Here is a 22,169-nt window from a genome sequence, read left to right on the forward strand (position 1 = left end):
TAGTCATTATCATAGTGTCCAGCTTCTCCCATACATCCACTTCCATCCCCTGCTTCTTTCCCCAATCTCCCTTATTTTAAAGCTATTGGCAAAAGATGAAAACTTTTCCTGAATACCCAAGGGAAAAAATTCTAAATTGTGCATCCTATTTATTATTTTGTACATTTATGAAAGCTAGTTTATTAACTGATGAAAATTGTTAAAAAAACCAAGCACAATTGGGTATTTCAATCATTTTATTTTTTGAACATTTATAAGTTAGTTTGTTAGCTGATGAAAATTGCTTTAAAAAATTAAACAAGCATAACTGGAGATTGCAGTTATCCTTTTTATTTTTTGAACATTTATGAGTTAGCTGATGAAAATTGCCATCTAATTCTCTCATTTTGCAGATGAGGAAACTGAGGCCTGCATTGGTCAAATGACTTGTGCCAGGTTATAGACTTAATCAAGATTGGAAATGATATCCAGCTTTGCAATTCAGATTTTATCTCTTAACACCCTGCTTTCTTGCTTTCCAAAGGTCTCAGTCTCATTAACTCTGTTCTCTAATCAACTGAATTAGCTGAACACAGGCTCTGCCACCAATACTGGGGGAAAAAAAATCAGGATACATGTCCCAGACATGCTCTGCTGACCTTACCACAGAATTGAAAAGCCATTAGCAAGTACATGAGATATAATGCTTAAAGTTCTAAAGACCTCACCAGTATCTGTAGTGTCTCAAGAGGCCCACTTTGTAAAGCTTTTCTCTTCTAGAATGGAGAAGGGATTAGAAATAATGTCACAAGCGCCGTCTAGTTTACTCCAAAATGCTTGCCAGATGGGGAGGGGAAATGGAAAGGAGTAAGCATTTATATAGAACCTCTGTGCCAGTACTGAGCAAAGAACTTTGTAAATATTATCTTATTTGATTCTCATGGTCCTGGGAGGTAGGTGATGTTATTATCCCCATTTCATAGTTAGAGAAACTGAGGTTAAATGACTTGCCCAGAGCTGGTAAGTGCCTGAGGCCAAATTTGAATTCAATTCTTATTGACTCCATGTCCAATGCTCTATCCAATAGGCCACCCTGCTACCATTGAAAAATAAGATGGGTTTTATTCCTATGGTATTAGAAGTATTCTAACACTAAGAATATAACTATAGTGTCATTGAATTTGTAAAGATGAAATGCCGCAGGGAAACAAATTATTTTCCTGATGTGGAGTTGGTATCAGAGCATTGAATGAATGAATTTAAAAAAAAAAAACAAAAAGCATTTACTAAGTTATTATGGGCCAAGCCTGTGCAGAAGTGCTAGGAATAGAAATAGGAAAAAAATAGTTCTGGCTGTTAGTGAGCTCACATTCTAATTGAGACTATGGGGGCATAAAATGTGACTGTTGGGAGGAGGGAAAGCTCTGGAAGTCCTGAGGATGGATGACAGCAGGGCAGAAGGCAAGGCCCGGATTCTGTTGCTTACATCATCAGGCCAGATGGGGTTTGGAGGGACAGAGGCAGTGCGGATCATAAGGCCTGAAGGTCAGAAGGATGCTAGAGCAGCCAGGGGGTCTGCTGGTTATCATGCAGGACTCAGGGTCAGCATACCCCTGGGTTTGAGTCCTGCCGGAGTCACTTAGTAGCTATGTGTGCTTATGCAAGTCACTTAACCTCTGTCTATCTCATTTTCCCTAACTGTAAAATAGGGATAATAACAGCAAGATTGTTGTGCAGGTCAAGGGAGATAATATATACAGGGCTTTATATGTAAATGCTAGCTGCTACTATTATTAGGAGGATTATTGACTTCCATCTCCTAGTCATGTGAGCAGCAAAGAAGCATAGAAGGGCTCTAAGTGGCCTGGCATTGGAGGAGGGGGTAAGGGAGAAGAATGCCCATGGTAGTGGAAAGTTCAGTCTCCTGGGGAAGGCCAAGGTGCCACTTGGGGGAGGGAGAAAGGTAGTATGACTGATGGCAGATCTCCCTGATCAAAATTGATCAGAAACTTGCCTGCGCTGCTGGTGTAGTATCTGTGATCATATGCTCTCTGTGATGCTGCAAAAGGTTGCTCCTACCCTTCAGGAGTTCACAATCTGATTTTTAATAGTAGGTGCTTAGTCAGTGTTTATTGATTGATTGATTCATTGATTGTAATCCAATATTGTAATGTAGTAAAATACAACAAATGTTATCTTTCTTGAATAAAAAAAATTTAAAAAGCAGGGGGAAAAAACCATCACTTTATATCAATCAGTATATCACAGTATTGCGATATTGTTTTGGTGAACATTAACATTACTTAGCAAGTCACTGGAAAATAAGGACTGGTAGACAATATGCCATATACCATAAATTATAAAGCTTGCTCTGTATATTGTTTTCATGCTCTCTCTCACTTTTAACTATAAGATACTTGAGAATAGCAGCTTTTTCTTCTTTTAGGATGCCCGACAACCTGATACATGATAGGTGCTTATAGACTGATGGTCAGTTTTAGTAGTTGACATCACTAAAGTTTCTGGGTTATGTCAGGAATGCAAGGGATGATGGTCAGAAACTTTAGAAATATCCATTTTACCACCACTATTTGGATTTGATATCCTATTGCAATATAATATATGACAATAACATCATGAGTTTACCACAAAAGCATTCTATAATATTACTCAACCTGGAATCTCCCTAAGGCTGTGATATGGAGGTATATAGTTAGTTGGTCAGGAGAGACTATCAAGTTTTAGATAGTCATCCAGAAACAACTTTATGTTATGCTGATAACCCTGTCAATGGTATACATGTGGAAGAAGATGTGCAAACAATAACAAAAATTAACCAAAAAAAGATATGCATTTGATAATCAGTTATTTTGCAGGGTTAGCATAACATTATGTACTGAAGAAAAGACTGGTCATTTCCAAGACCTTGCCAGGAAATTCCATAAATGCAGCCAAAGACTTTCACTGACAACAGAGCTAAAAGCTCTTGCTGACTTTTGCTACTTAGGCAACAGACTGTCCAGGGATGCACTCATCATCAGAGAAGTTCAGAGTGTTTTCTGGGAGATTAGAAAAGAAGGCTTTATGCCAATGAGTCATCAAATTCCTGATGAAAATAATTTTATGAAGCCTTCATCCTGTCTTATCTACCATATAGTTGCTGTGATTTCCTTGAGAATATTTATTAATGACATCTATAAATCTTCCTATAAAGGACAAAAAAAGGAACATAGACTGGATCTTTAAGAGTTTTTGGGGGCTATATTATAAATAAATAGTTACATGTTCTCAGGTGACCTGACGTGGGTTAGAGAATAAGTGATAGATATAGAAAAGACAAGGGAAGTGGAAATACTGCCATACACATTGCTTGAGAAAAGATGATGCAAATCTGTATTGCTGGAGTTTCATAGCAGTAAATAAGCTAGCCTGCTTTATTCCAAGGTAGCCTGGCTTAAGACCTATTACTTGTCCTAGTACAAGAAAATATTTCATTATGTGTACTGTGTGGAAAAGATTATTGGCTACAATGGCAGTACTTAAATTATTCATTTTCCCTTAAAAATGAACTGAAATAATACATTTTTTCCTACTGAGAGCTGACAGTAATGCTTAAGCATGTAAGTCCTTCATTTAGTTTATTAATTTTGATATTCTGTTTCGATCACTAGAAGATTCTAGAGAAGCAGCATTGTGGAAGGTTCTGTTACGGCATTGGTCCTCTTAGAAAAAGAAGTACAAATAATAGAATAGAGTAGATAGAAGAGCAAAGGTTTCTCAGAAGAAATGAATTATTTTTAAATTTTTGAGTTTGCAAGTGGCCTATGTGTTTTTGGCTCCTTGTATTGGTTGATTGTTCTTAATAGTATCCAAATTTTGGACTAAAAACTATACTTCTACCTCCCAGTAAACTTGGGAGTTCTTTATCACTTGACTGACTTCTTATTGAAACTCCTCCAGCTATTTTAATCTACCAGAGTATGGTTAGTTTTTTTAGTTAGCCAATCATGCTGTTCCCTTTTTAGTCTAATTAAAGAGGATTTTAAACCTATTAAGAGGATCACAGGGAGCGCAGGCAATCTTACTTATACATATAAAAAAGCTTCTCTGTATTGTATACCTGATACCATCCCCTATGTATTTTTCTAGCCATTTTCCACCATTAACATTTCTCTTTTACCAATCTTCAATCTCGACTTGGTCCTCATGTGCCTACAATAACAGTTGCAACAGCTTTTATTTAAATAGGCTTTAAGGTATGCAAGGTGCTTAAGAAATGTTATCTGTATAAGAATCTGGGGAGACAGATGCTATTAGTACCAAGTCCCCCCCCCCCAAGGCAAATGGGGTTAAGTGGCTTGCCCAAGGCCACACAACTAGATAATTATGAAGTGTCCGAGGTCGGATTTGAACTCAGGTACTCCTGACTCCAGGGCCAGTGCTCTATCCACTGCGCCACCTAACTGCCCCCCAGTACCACTGTTTTACAGATGAGGAAACCAAGGCTGAGAGTGATTAAGTGATTTGTATAGGGTAACATAGCTGATAAGTGTGTTGACTCGAACTTAGGTTTTACTGACTCCAGTTCCAGTACTATTTACAGTCACCTAGTTGCCTCCAAACACCCCATCCTGTGTCTCCCCATTTTGTAAAAAAAAAAAAAAAAAAAGATTGATCTGACCATAAACCAGCAGGTATTATCTAATATCTTTTTTTCTCTTTCCTGGGTATTCTGCTTGAGGTAAGTATAGGTACTTCCATGTCTTTTCTTCTCATTCTCTTATAAACACTCTGATTTCTGACTTCATCATTCATCTGAAATTGCCCTTTTCAAAAATTATTTCTTAACTGCCAAAACTTATTCCCTTTTCTGAATCTTCTTCATGAAGATGGAGCATAATGGTGCAACTTAGTTCAAATGTGGACTAAGAAACAAGTTTTGTGAACATGGACATGTTATTTAACTTCTGTCTGTCTCAACTGACTCACCTGCAAAATTTTAATAATAATATTAATAATAATAATATTCTTACCTCCCAAGGTTGTAAAGATAAAATGTAATAATATTTATATAGTACTTTCCAAGTATTAAAATATTATATAAATACTAGTTGTTATTACTATTTGATGATTGATTACTCTTCAGCCTTTCATTTTGTTGATCCACACCTCCTCCTGTAGATTTTTTTCCTCTCTTGATTTTCATGATACTTATGTCTCTGATTCTCCTCCTACCTGTTTGGCCATTCCTTCTCATTCTCCCTTTGTGAATCTCCATCCATATCTTGTTCACTAACCAAAGGGCATCTCCTAAGGCACAGTCCTAAACTATCATCTCATCTCCCTTTATTCTGTCTTGCCTAGGTGATCTCATCCTTGGGTTCATTTATCATTTGCTCTGTGAATGGTTCTCAGATCTATCCATTCTATTTTCTCTGACGCTCTGGAACTCATCACCAATTGTCTTTTGGATATAGTGAGCTGGATAGATTGCAGACATATCACTCTCTATATATCCAAAGCAGAACTTACCAATTTTTTCAACAATCCCTCCATTTCTACAATTTTCTTGTTACTTTCAATGGCATTATTACATGCCCTTTGTATTTTTGGTCACTTAGGGTTCACAGCTATGGAGTCAGATTTGATTCCTTGATTGCACTGACACCAAATATCTAATTTGTTACCAAAACTTATAATTACTCCTGCTGATCTGACCTGATCATCCCCTCTAGAGAGTAAATTCTGTTTCTCTATCACCTCCAGGATCAAATATAAAATACTCTTCCAGTCAAAGCTCTTTACAATCTGGACTTTTCCTACCTTTCCAGTCTTCATACATCTTCCTACTCCACACCTTGCCTCCCCTTCTCCATATTGTGGTCCAGGGGCTTTGATTTTCATGCTTTTCACTCCACCTTTAGAGTCCAGGCTTTTTTCACTTGCTGTCCCTCATTTCTGCTCCTCCCTGACTACAGGATTTCCTAATTTCTTTAAGTTCTAGCTAAAAGTCAATCTTCTATGACAAATCTTTATTGATTTCCCCTACTGATTATCTTCCTTTTTCCTGTATATATCATAGATTATTTTTATGTTATCTTCCTCATTAGATTGTGAACTCCTTGAAAGCAGGGATGTTCCTTTGTTTTTCTTGATTCCACATAGTGTCTAGGACATCATAAATAAATGCTAGAATACCTAGTTATTTTATTAGCCCAACTAAACCTGATTAATTATAGTCTATATGTATATGTCACATAGCTTTTATATTTAAAAGTACTTGCATGTGCCTTTACATTTTGGAAAGATGTTTCTAGTTAAAGAACAAATCATATAACAAATTCCAAAGTCAATATCAAGTGACTTTCAGATTCCCATCCCTGTCAACTCCCTTTCTTAGAGTCAGCAATCAGGACCTAATGATTTCCAAATATAGGACTTAGCTAACATTATACTTGTTTCTACATGTATCTGTGTCAGTCTTTTGCAAAGGTATTCAGATGTGTCTAAATCTAATTCAATTTCAAGTTTGTTTTTAATGTAGAAATTCCTTAAGTACTTAACATCTTTATTGTTTTTAAGGTGAATGTTTTGAAAATCAGCCTTCAGAGAGATTTAAAACAACAAAATGCATTAATATAAAAAACCCAACCTTGATAAAAATCATTCTTTCTCCTGCCTTCAAAATAATTTTCTGAAACATACAATTTTAGCTGAAAGGAATTGTCCCCCAGGCAGGGGCTAAATGGCAGAGTCCCTGAGGGAGTCAATTATGAGGTATATTAAACCTGTAAAGATATTAACCTCATAACCCTCAATTCCAGAATGCCTTTTACCACCCTGAAAGTTTAGCTAAAAATATGCTGACAGGCCAATTATATAAGATAATGAAATAAAAATGTGAATCTATGTCTCAACATTATAAATTAGAAAATAAATCCCCTATCAAATAAAGGCCTCTGACAGGTCCTTTGGCTTCCCATGATTTAAGTAACCTCTTCTTTTAGGATATTTATAAAGATGTTTGAAAACTCACTTCTTTTTCATATAAAGAAAAAGTTTGGTTGAAAGGCTACCTCAATCTTAGATTAATTCTGAAATCCTTGGTATTTTTCTTATTTCTGCTTCTACTACTCCTTTATGTGCTTGTGGGCAAGTCATTTTATTCCTCTTTCTTCATTTAGAAAATGCAACCATTTGCTATTTTAATTATAGTAGTAGTAGTAGTAGTAGTAGTAGTAGTAGTAGTAGTAGTAGTAGTAGTAGTAGTAGTAGTAGTAGTAGTTTTGAAATGATCCTAATACTTGGAATTCAAAAGAATATCTCTATAGGGGCAACTAGGTGGCGTAGTGGATAAAGCACCGGCCCTGGAGTCAGGAGTACCTGAGTTCAAATATGGTCTCAGATACTTAATGACCTAGTTGTGTGGCCTTGGGCAAGCCACTTAACCCCGTTTGCCTTGCAAAAATCTAAAAACAAAATGAATATTTCTACTTTTTTTTTTGCTTTTTCATCTTATTTGGAATTTAATTTATGTATAATTATGCATAGGTACAGAACTTGTTTATTTGACAGATTTCCAGAAGTATCCTTCCTGACTTCTGAGTTGAAATTAGCATTTGCTGAATTCTTAGTTTCTTAAGATGTTTAGCTAGTTACTGTTGTTATTACTATAACTTAAAAAAAATTCCAACACCAACAATGTGCTACATAACATGTCTGTGATATTTATAGTCTCAAATTCCAAAGATTTTTTTCTTCTAAGTAAATCCTTCAGCAGTTCCCCATATTTGACCCCTCTTGGAATATTACATCCTTCCTTCTCTTCCCTATTGTGTTTTCTTTTCAGTCATCATCCAGGTGATGGCATATTTTCTTTCTCATAGTATTTCTGCTTGCATTATTATCACACTCATCCTTATTTTTGGTTTGTATTCATACTTTTTAAATTTACCCTTAAAGATTTTACTTATTTTGAGTTTTACAATTTTTCCCCTAATCTTACTCCCCCCCCCCCCACAGAAGGCAATTTGCCAGTCTTTACATTGTTTCCATGGTATACATTGATCCAAATTGAATGCAATGAGAGAGAGATCATATCCTTAAGGAAGAAAAATAAAGTATAAGAGACAGCAAGTGGATTCATACTTTTAAATGAAAAAGAGTTTATTAATTTATGAGATTGCACAAAAAAAAACAACGTAATAACATAGTTTTACAGTTGTCTATCTCACAAGCAGTGAGCTGATGGGTGTTTGGGTTTACAGATAGTTTATGTGCAATGTTCTTCAGGGTATTTTTTCCATGGAAGTAATAGGTTCACGGATCAAAATTGTTTGATAATCAATGAATTCCTTGAAATGGTAACTTTCATCTTCTCTTACTTCTCAGATGCTTAATACATAACTATTATTATATATTAAAACTTGTAAACAAGAAAAGACAAGAATGACAGAGTCATTCATAGTGAAGTGAGTTTGTATGAACCCAGGTTGTCAGTTTTAGTTCTCCACCGAAAGATGGGGAAAATGTTCTGGGGGACCATATAGCACATACTTTCAGGAATAAACTGTCCAGATAGAGCCATGTATTTTACTAATCAGTACTAACTGTGGATTGAATTAGAGAATTTTAAATTATCACTCCTATGCAGAATTATGAAATAATTTTCTTCTAATTTCTTGAAAATTACAAAAAATAAAATTTTGTGGTTCAAATGTATAGTTAGCAGAGGCTTACCTTATCTTTTAAAATTTGGCATTTTCCTGTTAATTTTTAGATTAAGAAATTATTTCTCCAATTTAATAGAAACACTGGTTATAAAATTTTCTGAAGAAGTTTCAAGTCAACTATATTTAAGACAGAATCAAGTTGGCATTTTCTAGTGGGGAAAGAAGAGAGGAAAATTTTTCATTGTTTGGGGAATTATCCCATGAACAAGTTATACAAATTAAAAGCAATAAACTCCAAAAAAAAATTATACTGACTCTTTAGAGATCAGAAAGAGGAAAGCTGGAGCCAAAATTAGCATAGGTCCTGTACAAACCAGGCTGTTGCTAATTCAGTTTAATTTAGTCCAATAAGCCTTTTTTCAAGGATCAACAGGAGTGCAAGTCAATAATTTAAAATTGTAGTGGGTTTCTTGCAGATATTAAAATTATTTTTTCATTGAAATTAACCTTTCATTAAATTCATAATAATGAAGATTAATTTAGTTTTGGCTTAATGGTGCATCTCCTATTTTCTATCATTCAGTTGAAGGGTTTAGTTTTAGTTTTAGTTCAGAGTCAAAATGTATAACAAGAGTTAGGGTGGGAGTGGCCAGCAATGGGAATAAACATAGTGGAACAGTGTTCTAGACTTTTGCCATTCTGTCTTTCCCAATATTATTAATACAGGTTCAGTTTTAGCAGTGTTGTCAGAGACCAGCTTTGAATTTCCAGGACACTGTAGAAATCTTTATTGATGTGGTTAAATTTTGGGAATAAACCTTGAAGTCCAAATTTACATTTAAATGCAATTCCTTCCTTTGTATCCTGAATATTGGGTCGTATCCAAAAGTAGCAATGGATGAAAGTATGGGAAAGTTTCTTCAATTTTCACACTAGATCTGTCGATCTATATTGTCTCCTTTTAAGAAATATGACATTTTAAGACCATGACATTTCACAGGACAGGTACAGTATATAAAACAAGCAAATAAATATATGTATATGTTGTGCATATATAGGGTGTATATATGTATCTTATTAATATACTATAGCATTTTGCAAGAGTACAAGCATTCTATTGTTGTACCTACTTTAAGAAAAACAAAATCAGGTGTCACTAGGTGGCACAGTGGATAAAGCACCGGCCCTGGAGTCAGGAGTACCTGGGTTCAAATCTGGTCTTAGACACTTAATAATTACCTAGCTGTGTGGCCTTGGGCAAGCCACTTAACCCCATTTGACTTGCAAAAAAACCCTAAAAAGAAAAGAAAATCAGACATGAGGACTTTCTTCTTCTTGACCAGTCCTTTCTTGTCTGTCACTCACCACACACACACACACACACACACACACACACACACACACACAAACACAGGAATTTTAATGGGTTAATTATTTTTATTATAAAAAATTCCTTCCTCTATTAAAAATGTTTCTTGTTTCTTTTTTTGAATTTTCAAAGATTGTTCATTTCTTTTTATATAGTATTTCTTTTGACAAAAAGGCTAAGATAAAGAAACTTAAAACTTAACCGTTAGAAATTATTGTCAATTGTGCTAAATTAGACAGGAAGATAAATAATCTCTGAAATTGTAACATGAGGTACTAGGAAAGTTATTTAATTGACAGAAGATGGGTTACTTTTTAGAGTCAATTCAGTTGTATCAAGCAAGTGTGAATTGCGAGTTATAACTAGTGTTTCTGTTAATTGAGTGAAATGCAGAGTGCTTCAGTTTTTCAATTTGGATAATATTTTAAGGTTTGCTCTACTAGTTTTAGAAAATATACAGGTTTGGTTGTACTTTTTATTGATCAACTAAATGAATTTTCAAAAAAAATTTTTTTGAAGCTTAAATATTCTTGGTTCAGAAAAAAATAATATTTTAGGTCTTAGAGTATGTAAGTGCAACTTGTCCTAGTTTTTGCTGGATGGTTTGTTTTCAGCTATTGATATAAAGTAAGTTATTTTTCTATATATTTTGACTAAAATCTGATAACTGCTAACAGCTGGTCCCTGTTGACAATAGTTGACTCCCAGTGGCAAAATTAAATGCAGGAACTACATGGGTTGGCAGGCATGGTGAAAGAAAAGTATGCCAGCTGCAGTATACAGGTAAATTCTTAGGGTTTTCATAGGGTTAAAAAAGAATAACTTCTTGACTTCTGTAAAACATCTCCTTATTATCTGAAGCCCACCTCCAGAGGCTGCTATTGTACAACTTTCTGAGGCCTGCACTGCTATTTCTTTGCTTTAGTCTCTTGTAACTATTTCAGGCTTTTGATTGAATGGAGCCTGTAAAGCAATTTCAAGAAATCATGATATAGATATAGGATTATTACTTAAGACATTGCTTAAAAGAAATGATGACTGTAACAGTTCTGAATTTTGCTAATGCATTTAAGTCATATAACTAAAACAAAAATCTCCAAACCATTTGTTAGCAGGTGTGAGAACTGTGAGTATTATATGCATCATTAGATACTCATGGCAAAGGAGAAGCCTTCTTTAAGATCATCCATTTCTATTTGATTCAGGGATATTTAGAAACTATTAACTAATGTTCCTATTCATGTGAACTTGTAATGTGAAATATAAGGAACACTGTGCAAATTAAATGAAGCTAGTTACTAAACATTTAAAATTACATACAGAATACCACCTAAACTGTAGCAGCTGAACCATGGGAACATTTCCTGGGGATTAATAACTATTTGGACCATTTACTTGTACAGAGGCTGTTATTGCAAATGCAATCTGGAAAGAAGTAGGATATTTGTATAGTTTTAATGGACAATGTAATTTTAATTGTTAATAGAAATTCCTACTGCAGTTAACTGCTTATAGAGAATTATTGCCTATACTTTAGCAATTTAACTCGCCCTTTTTTAAAGAGCATATTCCTAGTATATGAACACTGATTCTGATTTTATGTAAAAAGATTGTATGAAGATCTGTTGAAATGCAAAGGGATTCTTTACATGTTTGTCCTGTAAAATGAAACCAACAATGAACCACAAAGGGGTGGAAAACTACTTATTTTTCCCTCTTTTAAATTGAATTGGGAAGGATATTCTTAAATCAGGAATCACTCACTCCATGTTAAAGATGTCAGATAGTATCTTTTCCAGCAGGATTTAACAGTTGTGGCAGAAGAGAAGAACAGGAATATCTAAAGAAACACACACTCAAGTGTTTTTTTTTGAGGTTTTATAGATGACATATTATAGATTAAATTTTGGGTAGATGACACTAGGAAAGAGAAAAATTATGTTTTTTTAAAAATATGACTTATTTTGGAGATAGCATTAAAATAAAAGGAACTAGTAAAGAAAATCTGAGTGATACAGTACTTATCTTTTTTAGGTCTTTTGGGGATTGAATTTTCAATGGATCCTAATCCATTAATAAAAGGAGGGAATACCAATCTCTCTCTCTCTCTCTCTCTCTCTCTCTCTCTCTCTCTCTCTCCCATACACATACACACACACCAGTAAAAGATTTACCAAACTAGTGCACTGGGGAGAGTTCCTTGAGGTCTTTTTACATTTTGGGGATGATAGTGGAGCACTAGTAATGTCAATTCTATTTAATTCATCTTACATTTGCAAAGTGCTGGCTTGGAACTCTGCTAAAAACTGGGGATGCCAAAATAATCCCTACTATTAAAATGCTTACATTTGACTGGAATGATACATAGAAAGCATGAGGAGAGAGAAAGAATAAGCAACTGAGAATAAGGAAGACCAGTGGCAAAATAACAGATGGATAGAGATAAGGAGTGGAAGATATTCCAGAGATGGGGTACAATTTATTTGAATTCATGAAGCTGAAATAAATGTAGAATTGAGGGAATAATTTTATACAGTGCCTCAAACATGAGGGTGGAAAGAGAGCACCTCAGCTAAAAAGAGTGAAATAATGGGTTTCAAAGGCATAGTTGTAGATTTTCAATTAATAATTAATTGAAATAATAGTAGCAATTAAAAATCACTTTGAATATGATTGTATTTTATATTTCTCAAAGTACTTTCACTTAAATTAAACCAGATACATTCAGAACCTAAACTTTAATAGTCTGGCTGTCAATCTGTTTTATATTACTTTACAGGGTACAAATAACTTGGCAGATTTCCTATAATTACATTATAGTTATTTTAGTTGGCTACCAAAATTTTAAGGGAATTCCAACTCTGACTTGGGTTATATTTTTGTGAATATATTCCTATTTTCTCAAACTGAAAGCCTTTGGCTTATGAGGAAAGTTCTGAAAAAAAAAGTAAAAAAAATGTAGTTACTAGATACTCTATGCTTTGATTTAGGGTAGAGTGGAAGTAGAACAATTTACATAAATGATAAAATGTTTTAAAAAAATTACTTTGAAAGACTTTAGAATACTAATCAATATATGCCCAAGATGAAACACACTACTTACCTCCTTTCAGGAAGTGATAGATTAAAAATGTAGGTGGCACAAGTGGATAGAGTAACTGGCCTCAAAGTCTGGAGGATGGAGATTCAAATCCAGCCTCAGACACCTGCCACTTATGAGCTGTGTGTCCTTGGGCAAATCAATAACCCTGATTGTCTTGCATCCAGGGGCAATCTCCAGTCATCCTGATTCACATCTGGCTGCTGAACCCAGAGGGCTCTGGAGGAGAAAGTGAGGCTGGTGACTTGGCACAGCATCCCTCTCACACAAATCCAATTCATGTGCTTGTCATGGCATCACTTCTCTGATGTTGTGGTCTTCTTTGAAAATGAAAGACAAACATTAGCATGAGACATACATTTTTGGATATGACCACTGTGGATTTTATTTAGCTAGCATATTTATTATGAGGATTCCATTCTTATTTTATATTGTTCAATGAAAGTTGAAAAAGCTGGAGAGACATAATGTATGTAAAATAAGTAAAAATTTTTAAAATGGTCTCTGTTAAGTTACATATTGATTTGGAACTTGTTAGTTATACCTACCAGTCCCTCAGAATTGCAAACTAGGAGTCATCCTGGTCTCCTTACTATCTCCCTTTTCCTCCTCCAGTATCCTTTCTATGGATGTCACCTTTGCAGCATCTCTTGTACAAACCTTTTTCTTTCCACGGACACTCTGTGGACAGTATGGTCCAAGGGGTCCCAGAGTTGGACACAACTGAACCACTGAACAACAGTAAATATGCCTGTTTATATTTATTTATTTATATGCTGTCTCTCCCATTAGATTGTGAGTTCTTTGAGAGCAGAGACTGCTTTTACCTATTTTTTATATCCCCAGTTCTTAACACTGTGTCTTACTCCTTGCACTTAATATTTATTGACTGATTATTGACTTTTGTTGCCTTAGGGGCAGCTCTTGGAGAGAGCTCTGAACCTAGTCAGTAGGACTTGAGTTCCTATTTGACATCAGACACTTACTAGCTACATAACTTTGGACAATTCACTTAACCTCTGTTTTCTCAGCATTAAAATAGAGATAATAAGAGCACTTCCCTTTCTGGATGCTTAATAAATTCCCTTCTCATATTTTCTTCTCTCTTGAGATTTTGTTCTTTTCCTTGACTGACCACACCTCTTTTTCCTTAGATTTGACCTTTACCCATATCTGTCTCTCTTGAATTGTTTATACATACCCCAGTGCTTTGTTTTGAGTCTTTTCTATATTCTCTGTCATCTGTGATTCCCCTGTACATCTCCCCAGACTTAATCTCTTCCTCTCTCCCCTAAGCACCAAGTACTATATCACCGACAGTTTATTGGACATTTCAAAGTGGATGTTATAAGGGCATCTCAAACTTAACGTATATAAAGCAGAACTCGTCTTTCCTACAAAAATCCATTCTTCCCTGAAACTTAGTTCTTTTTTTGAAGGCATCACCACCCTTGCAGTCATTCAGATTTATGAATCCTTGGATTTCTCTTCAGTCCATCATTCTTCCTCATCCCATATATCCCATAAGTTGTTATGTCTTTAAATTCTATCTTTACATTGCCTCTCACGTATTTTTTTATTGGGCATTACTCTTCCTTCAAGCCTTTATGATACAGTTCACTGGCCTTCTAACTCAAGGCACTCCATCTTTCATCTCCATAGACCCATTTCTCTTTTGTCTTTTAGAATCTCTAGTTCTCTTCAAAACTTTGCTCAAACACCATCTTTTATATTCTACTTTTGTTGATTCTCTGTTACCCTTCTCAAGTTATCTTGTATTTATTTTATTTATATGTGTGTATGTATGTATGTATGTATGTATGTATGTTTTTATTCCAAACACACTTTTATATTTACATGTTGTTTTACCCATAGGATGTTTTCTTTTTGAGGAGAGGGCATGTTTAATTTCATTTTTCTAGAATATTTGTTCTTCTCAACTGTAAATATTAAGATGCCCATTGGTTTTCAAATGCTTATTACATTTGTATCCTTAGTATTTAACATAATGCCTAGTTCCCTGTAGATGCCTAATAAATGGTTTATTAATTAATGGATTGATTTGCTGTTCTACTTGGGCTTTTTTAAAATCAGCTATGTATTATAAATAACATCGTTAGTTTTGCTTTCTGCTGTACTCTCCTTAGCTTTTTGGTTGAATTCATCCTATTTACAATTCACAGTCTTGATGTTAGGTTTGCATTTTACTTTATAATAACTGTATAATATTTCTTCTCTTTTCTCCATCACTGTCTTTTTTTTTTAGGTTTTTTTGCAAGGCAAATGGGGTTAAGTGGCTTGCCCAAGGCCACACAGCTAGGTAATTATTAAGTGTCTGAGACTGGATTTGAACCCAGGTACTCCTGACTCCAAGGCCAGTGCTTTATCCACTATGCCACCTAGCCACCCCCATCACTGTCTTTTAAAGAGAAAAAAAAAGAGAAAGAAAGGGAATGAATTCAATCTATGGTTAGGATCCATCTGATGAAAAATGCTTTTCCTACTTTATCTTCAGTTAACCCATCCCCAGATCCCTGTGGCTTATTTTTTCTTACCATTGTGGGATGGGGGTCAGGGCTCTTATTACACATTATAAGCCTTCACACATGAATTTTCCCTTTTTTTTGGAGGGATCTTGTGTATTCTATCCTCAGCTCTCTCCTCCCTATGTAAATCCCTCTTCTCCAGTACAGTTGCCTGTTTATTTTATTGTATTTCTCTCCTATACTCCTCTCCTGTCCCTTCTTCCCCCATTTCCATTTTCAGACTCAGATAATGGTTGTTCATCAGGTGACCTCTCCCCCATCCCGTCAGTGCTTATATCATTTTCTCCTGTTAAGCCCAAATGACTCTAATAGCACATTCCCTTCCCTACTTTTTTTTTATTTATTCTCTCTAAAAATTGCAGCAAAAAAGTCAGCATCCAAGTTGAGCTCACACTCAAGATGTATCTCTCCATTGCCATTTAGATCAACAGCAACTCTAACTCAGTTGTAATCTTTTATATCACTTGTTAAAACTAAGTCTCTATTACAGAAAAAAGTGGGATGATAAAAGTGCTGTATGATTTCTGAAATTTAGAAGATTCTCTTCCTTCTATTCAATTCTAAGGACAGCTGATTTAAAGTATATCAGAGTCAGAGTATTGGCATAAAACTCATATCAATTGGTATGGTGACTTGGACATAGTATAGTCAATAATATCAATAAAAGAGCACTTTTTCTTAGTGTAGTAGGAGATAGGATAATGCGTTTAAAGTTGGTTCATAATCTTTAGGTTACATGAGAGATGAAAGAAGCAAGAAGTTCAGTCAATTAAGATAACAGATTGGAGAATAGATGGTTTAATTTTATCTGTTTTAGGATAGGTGATTAAAAAAGGGATAATCATTTAGAAAAATCTAGATTGTTGCATTTAGACTGAAATATGTGCCTGCTTTCTTATTGTAGGGCAAGTCAGTCAAAGATTGCTTAAGTGGTGTTTTCTACACCTGTTGGCTTTACAAAATCACACAGTTTCCCAGATTAGAAATATTCTCATTCAAAGTGGGAACTTATTTTTAACATTAAAGCTGAATTAGCTTCTTCAGTTTCCCTATTATGTCTCTATTCTGATATAAAAAGTTACCAGTGTTCTTTGTTCAGAAGAATGGAGAAAAATTTGCTTGTTCTTCTAGCTAGCTTGTAACTTTTCTTTCAGTGAACTGATAAGCATTTATATCACTTCTCATCTTTCAGGGACTTATATTTCTCAAAATGATTACTGTAGTACATGACTTTAGTTTTTTTTACCTTTAAATTTAGAGGTATGGATCTAAATAAACCAGTTAAAATGATGCAGTGCACTTAGATCCTCATCCACTATGTTGGTTTCATATGCTGGTTACCTAACAAATATTTATTGATTATGCTGATTGATTATTGATCATTTCACATGAGATAGGAGCTCAAAGGGTAGTTATAGAGTAGATATACTCTACTATCATCCCTAGATTTTCATTCATTCAAGCACATCAGAGTCTGTGGTCATCACAAAAAGGTGTTCTAGGTTTCCATTTTTAATTATCTATTAAATTTTTTAAGGAGGGGATGCTCTATTCTGACTATTTAATTACTTTGGAATATAGGTTAAGAACTCAGTTTGGGATTAAGGTAGCTCCACACTGACCAAATGAGTTGTTTTATTAAAATGTGTTGGGCACATAATTGAAGACAAATATTTATTGAAATGAAATGTTTTCAAGGTAGCTAAATGAATGAAACTGTTTTTACAAAGGCTGAGGAGTACTATTTTTCACTTTACTTGTTAAGATATTAAAATAGTGTTATAGGTAATTGTTAAGTTAAGGGGATAGCAAACTAAAGGACCCAATTATACATTACATTGGAGACTGCTTTTCTGATCCTTTTTCTGGAGGGGGTAAAAAAAAAAGATAATTCTGGGATCTGGAAAGTTAGTGTAGGTTTAGTTTTTAATAAGATAAAACTGCATTGTCATTTAAAGTATCCTTTATATTATAATTTAATTTTTAACGTGGAATTAACATGTTAATTTATCAGATAATACCATATAAGTAATTCCATTCATAATTACATATAAAACATATAAAATTATTTATGTTTTCTGATTCTTATTTGTCCCTGGAATTTTCTTGGCAAAGATATCAGAGTGGTTTGCAATTTCCCTCTTCAGTGCATTCCCATTTTATAGATGAAGAATGGAGCCAAAGAGGGGTTAAGTGGTTTGCCCAGGGTTTCACAGGCTAGTAAGTGTCTGAGGCTGAAAAGAAGAACTTTGATCTTTTTTGACTCCAACCTTGTTCTCTACCTACTATACTACTTAGTTGCTTATATAGTATAATCTCTTTTAAATTTTTTTCATGGAAAAATAATTTTAGCATTCTTTTTTTTGTCATGAATTTCATATTCTCCTTCTCCCTAACTTCCCACACCCTCCTTGAGAAAGACAGGCAGTTTGATAAAGATTATGCATGTGCAGTCATGCAAAACCTGTTTCCATCCTAGTCATATTATAAAGAAAAACAGTCAAAAACTCCCAAATTAAAAAAAAAAGTTCTTAAAAAGTGTGCTTCAGTCTGTATTCGGAATACATCAGTTCTTTCTCTAGAGGTGGATAACATTTTTCATTTTAGTCTTATAAAATTGTCTTGAGTCATTTATTGCTGAGACTAACCTAAATCATTCACTGTTGATCATCACACAATATTGCTGTTCCTGTGTACAGTGTTCTCCTGGTTCTGCTCACTTTACTTTGCCTCAGTTCATGTAAATATTCCCAGGTCTTTCTGAAATTATCCTGCTCATCATTTCCAAAAGTACAATAATGTGACATTACAAGCAAATACCACAGCTTGTTCATCTATTCCCCAGCCAAGGCAGTTCCTTAGTTTCCAGTTCTTTGCCACCACAGAATGAACTACTATAAATATTTTTGTGCATACAGGTTATTTCTCCCCCCCCCTTCATGATACAGATCTAGTAGTGTTATTATGGGTCAAAGGGTACTAAGAGTTTCTTGGTCCAGTAATTCCAAATTGCTTTCCAGAATGATTAGACAAATCAAAATCATCAATTTTACATCCCATAATGTTATCTGTCTCTTGTTTGGTCAAATTCTTCCCTTATCCATAGATGTAACAGGTAAACTATTGCATGCTCTCCTAATTTGCTTCTGGTATCATCCTTTATGTTTCAGTTATGTAATCATTTTCACCTTCTTCTGATGTGCAGTGATATAAGCAAATCCAATGGAGTTTTTCAATCCTCATCCTTCATGATCTCTCTCTCTCTCTCTCTCTCTCTCTCTCTCTCTCTCTCTCTCTCTCTCTCTCTCTCTCTCTCTCTGCAGCCAGTGACCACTGGGCAGCAGCACTGACCAATCTTCCCCTTAATGCTCTATTCTCTCCAGGTTTTCATGATACTCTTCTGGTCCTGATTCCCTTCCGTTTTTTTAGCAGTCTCCTTTGCTGGATCTCAATTCAGGTCTTCCCCACTAACCATGGAGGCTCTGCCCCGGACCCTTTTCTTGTTTCTTTTTATACTATTTCACTTGGTGATCTCATCAACTCCCATAAGAGTTGTTGACTGAACTAATTATGTCCCAAAGGAAACTCATCTTTTTCTTCAAATCTTTCTCATTTTCAAATTTTTGTATTACTTTGGAAGACACTAGCATTCTAATATTTTGTTTTTTGTTATTGTCCCTTCATAATTAAAGACAGTGATATCAAGTGAATGACTTGACAACGCACATTATGTTGATTAAAGTGAGGGGGAATGTGCAAAGATATCCTTACTGTCTCTTCAAGAAGCAAGGTAACCCAGTACCCTGATGGTATAGGAAACAGGACTGTTGGGATTGGTCTAGATCTAGCTGCCCTGACCTTAGCCTTTTAGATGTAGGTCCTTCAGGTTTCAGCGATGCACTCTGGCATGATAGTAACATCAAGCAGAGCATCAGTATGGTATTTTTATGGTGACAACCTTACAATGATATGGTAAAGCTAATCTGTCTTTCCTTGGTCTAATTATCATTGGTAGTGGTCATCCAGGTTTATAACCTAGATATAGTCCTCAACTATCCCCACTCCTTATGCCTTCCATATGCAATTAGTAGCTAAGGCCTGTTCATTCTACTTTTGTGTTATCTTTCATATTTGTGGTGTTAGTAGTATAGGCCTTTTTCTGACCCTATTTGGAGTTTTCTTGGCAAAGACACTGGAGTGATTTGCCATTTCTTTCTCCTGCTCATTTTACTGAGACAAACAGGGTTATGTGACTTGCTCAGGGTTACAAAGCTAGCATCTGAGGCCAGACTTGAACTCAGGACAGTGAATCTTCCTGACTTCAGATCTGGAGCTATCCCCTGTAATACTTATATTTCCTGTTATCTTTTAGTGTGTCCTTTTCCCTCCTCCTACCCTGGTACATTCAACATCACCTTATGCTTCCATTGCTTCTTCTTAGAGAACAAAGGACAAACATTCGCCCCTGCCCAGACCTCTTCTCCTCAAACAACTTTGCAGCCCAGTGGCTGTGGCCTTCTTGTTATTCCTAGTTCTGAATACTGTTTTCCCTGCTTCCATTCATTTTCACAAACTACCTTCCATGTCTGAGATTCTTCCCCTAATCATCTCTACTTTCTGGCTTCCCAAGCTTTCTTCTCACCTTCCATAGGAAGCCTTTCCCAATCTCCCATACTGCTAGTACCCTCTCCCTGTTGATTTTATCTCCAAAAAATTTATCCTACATACAACTTGCTTGTTTGCATACTCTCTCCCTTTAGACTGTGAGTCCTATTTTATTATTTTTCTTTGTATCCCAGGACTTAGAACTGTGCCTAGTACTCCCTTAGCTACTTAATAAATGTATGTTGAAAGACTGATAACTGGATATCATCCGAATGCAATTCCAAAACCAGAATAGGAGAACATTATGAAAATAAGATTAATTTTATTTAGAATATCCAATTTAATCTTCAGTTTTCAATTATTTCTTTCTAACAACTGTAGTTTTTATTAATAGACAATCACAAAAAAAGATATTGTTAAAACAGTTCTGAGTTGGGGAGTGATCCAAATTATTAGCATCCAAGAGTAATTTAGAGATTGAAAAATTAGCTTAGTTTTTTGCTTTTTTGAACAAGATTACTAATAATAATATCATATATATTTAAGCCTAAAAGGAGAAATAGGGCATAGGTGAGGTGGTTTGGCATAACTAATTATTAGAAGAATGTATATTTAATTGTTAAGATGAACAGTAGATATATCTGAACACTAACAAAAATAAGAATTCAAATCAGACCTTAAGAAGTTATGAGTAATGTCATCCTCAGCTTTTCTAGTTATTTTATATATTTTTAAAAAACTTTTGCTTTAAAAAAATTTTATATAACTGTCTTTAGAGGTTTAAAATGTATAAAAAAACTCCTGATAGTAAATGTTCACTAAAACATTTTATTTTTAGTATCAACTGCTAATAAATTATTTTACAATAATTAAAAATTTAATTATACTACTCAATTAATTTTAAAGTAAAAATTTTATATGTACTCATTTTAATAGTAACAAGATGATATGTTCAGATGCTGAAATATAAGTAGAAATCCTTCACAAAATTCAGTTAAAATTTTAAGTGGTTAATTTGAAACAATTCTTGTATGTTCCCCTGAAAGATTTCTACTGCTTGTCTTCAAAAAAATGAGTGAATGAATATATTGTGTGTAACCACACACTGCCAAATAATACTTTATTCATTTTCCAGCTATTGTTTCTTTTAATAACATTGGGTGTCAGTTGAATCATCTAATTTGAGATAAGATTACTCAGATGTGAATAGTTACACATTTGGATGTTTCGTATGTACGTTCCATTCCTTGTGCATAATAGGAACAAATTAGGAAACATTTTCCTGCAAGTCCATAAAGTGACTTAAGAGTATTGAAATAGCTAAAATCCAGTGTGTGGGTTTTTTACAGTATGGTGTAGTTTCTGAATTGATTAGAAATATTTTGTTGCTAATGATAGAATATACTAATGATTGAAAATAATTTCTTTACCCTCTTGGTTTTTTAATTCAATGAGTAGATTAGCCTATGAAATAAATGAGTGCTATATGAGAAATGTAAAAAAAGTTTCTTTTTTTAAAAGGCGGTAAGGAATATGATTAATGTGTATTTAGGTGTTTCATTAGCACAGTTAATGTATTAATAAAACAAAACTCTGGTTACTTTGTTTCCATTGTTGATTTTGATCACTTTAACAATTTTTTTTTCAGTCTTTTAAGACTGAAGTTAATTTTCTATTGTTTTTCCCTTTCTTCCTCTCCCCAACTTTTTATTGGATTACTATGCTTCTCTCCATGTTTCCAAAGCAATTAAATATATATGCATATATATTAGATGTATTTTGTTTATATTTTACTATTATCAATGCATATATAAGTAAGTATATATATATATATATAATTCATATATATGGATGTGTATATACTATATATATATATATATATATATATATATACACAC

At 34.4% G+C, this 22,169-nt stretch overlaps 1 protein-coding gene across 12 annotated transcripts in view; it reads left to right on the forward strand.

The window, feature by feature from the left end:
• LOC141507078 (HMG box transcription factor BBX-like) overlaps positions 1–22,169 on the forward strand; it is a 369,819-nt gene that overhangs the window by 119,934 nt on the left and 227,716 nt on the right. The gene's annotated exons all lie outside the window — the stretch shown is intronic.

Source organism: Macrotis lagotis, chromosome 1 (genome assembly GCF_037893015.1).
Source record: "Macrotis lagotis isolate mMagLag1 chromosome 1, bilby.v1.9.chrom.fasta, whole genome shotgun sequence".
Taxonomy (NCBI): Eukaryota; Metazoa; Chordata; class Mammalia; order Peramelemorphia; family Peramelidae; genus Macrotis; species Macrotis lagotis.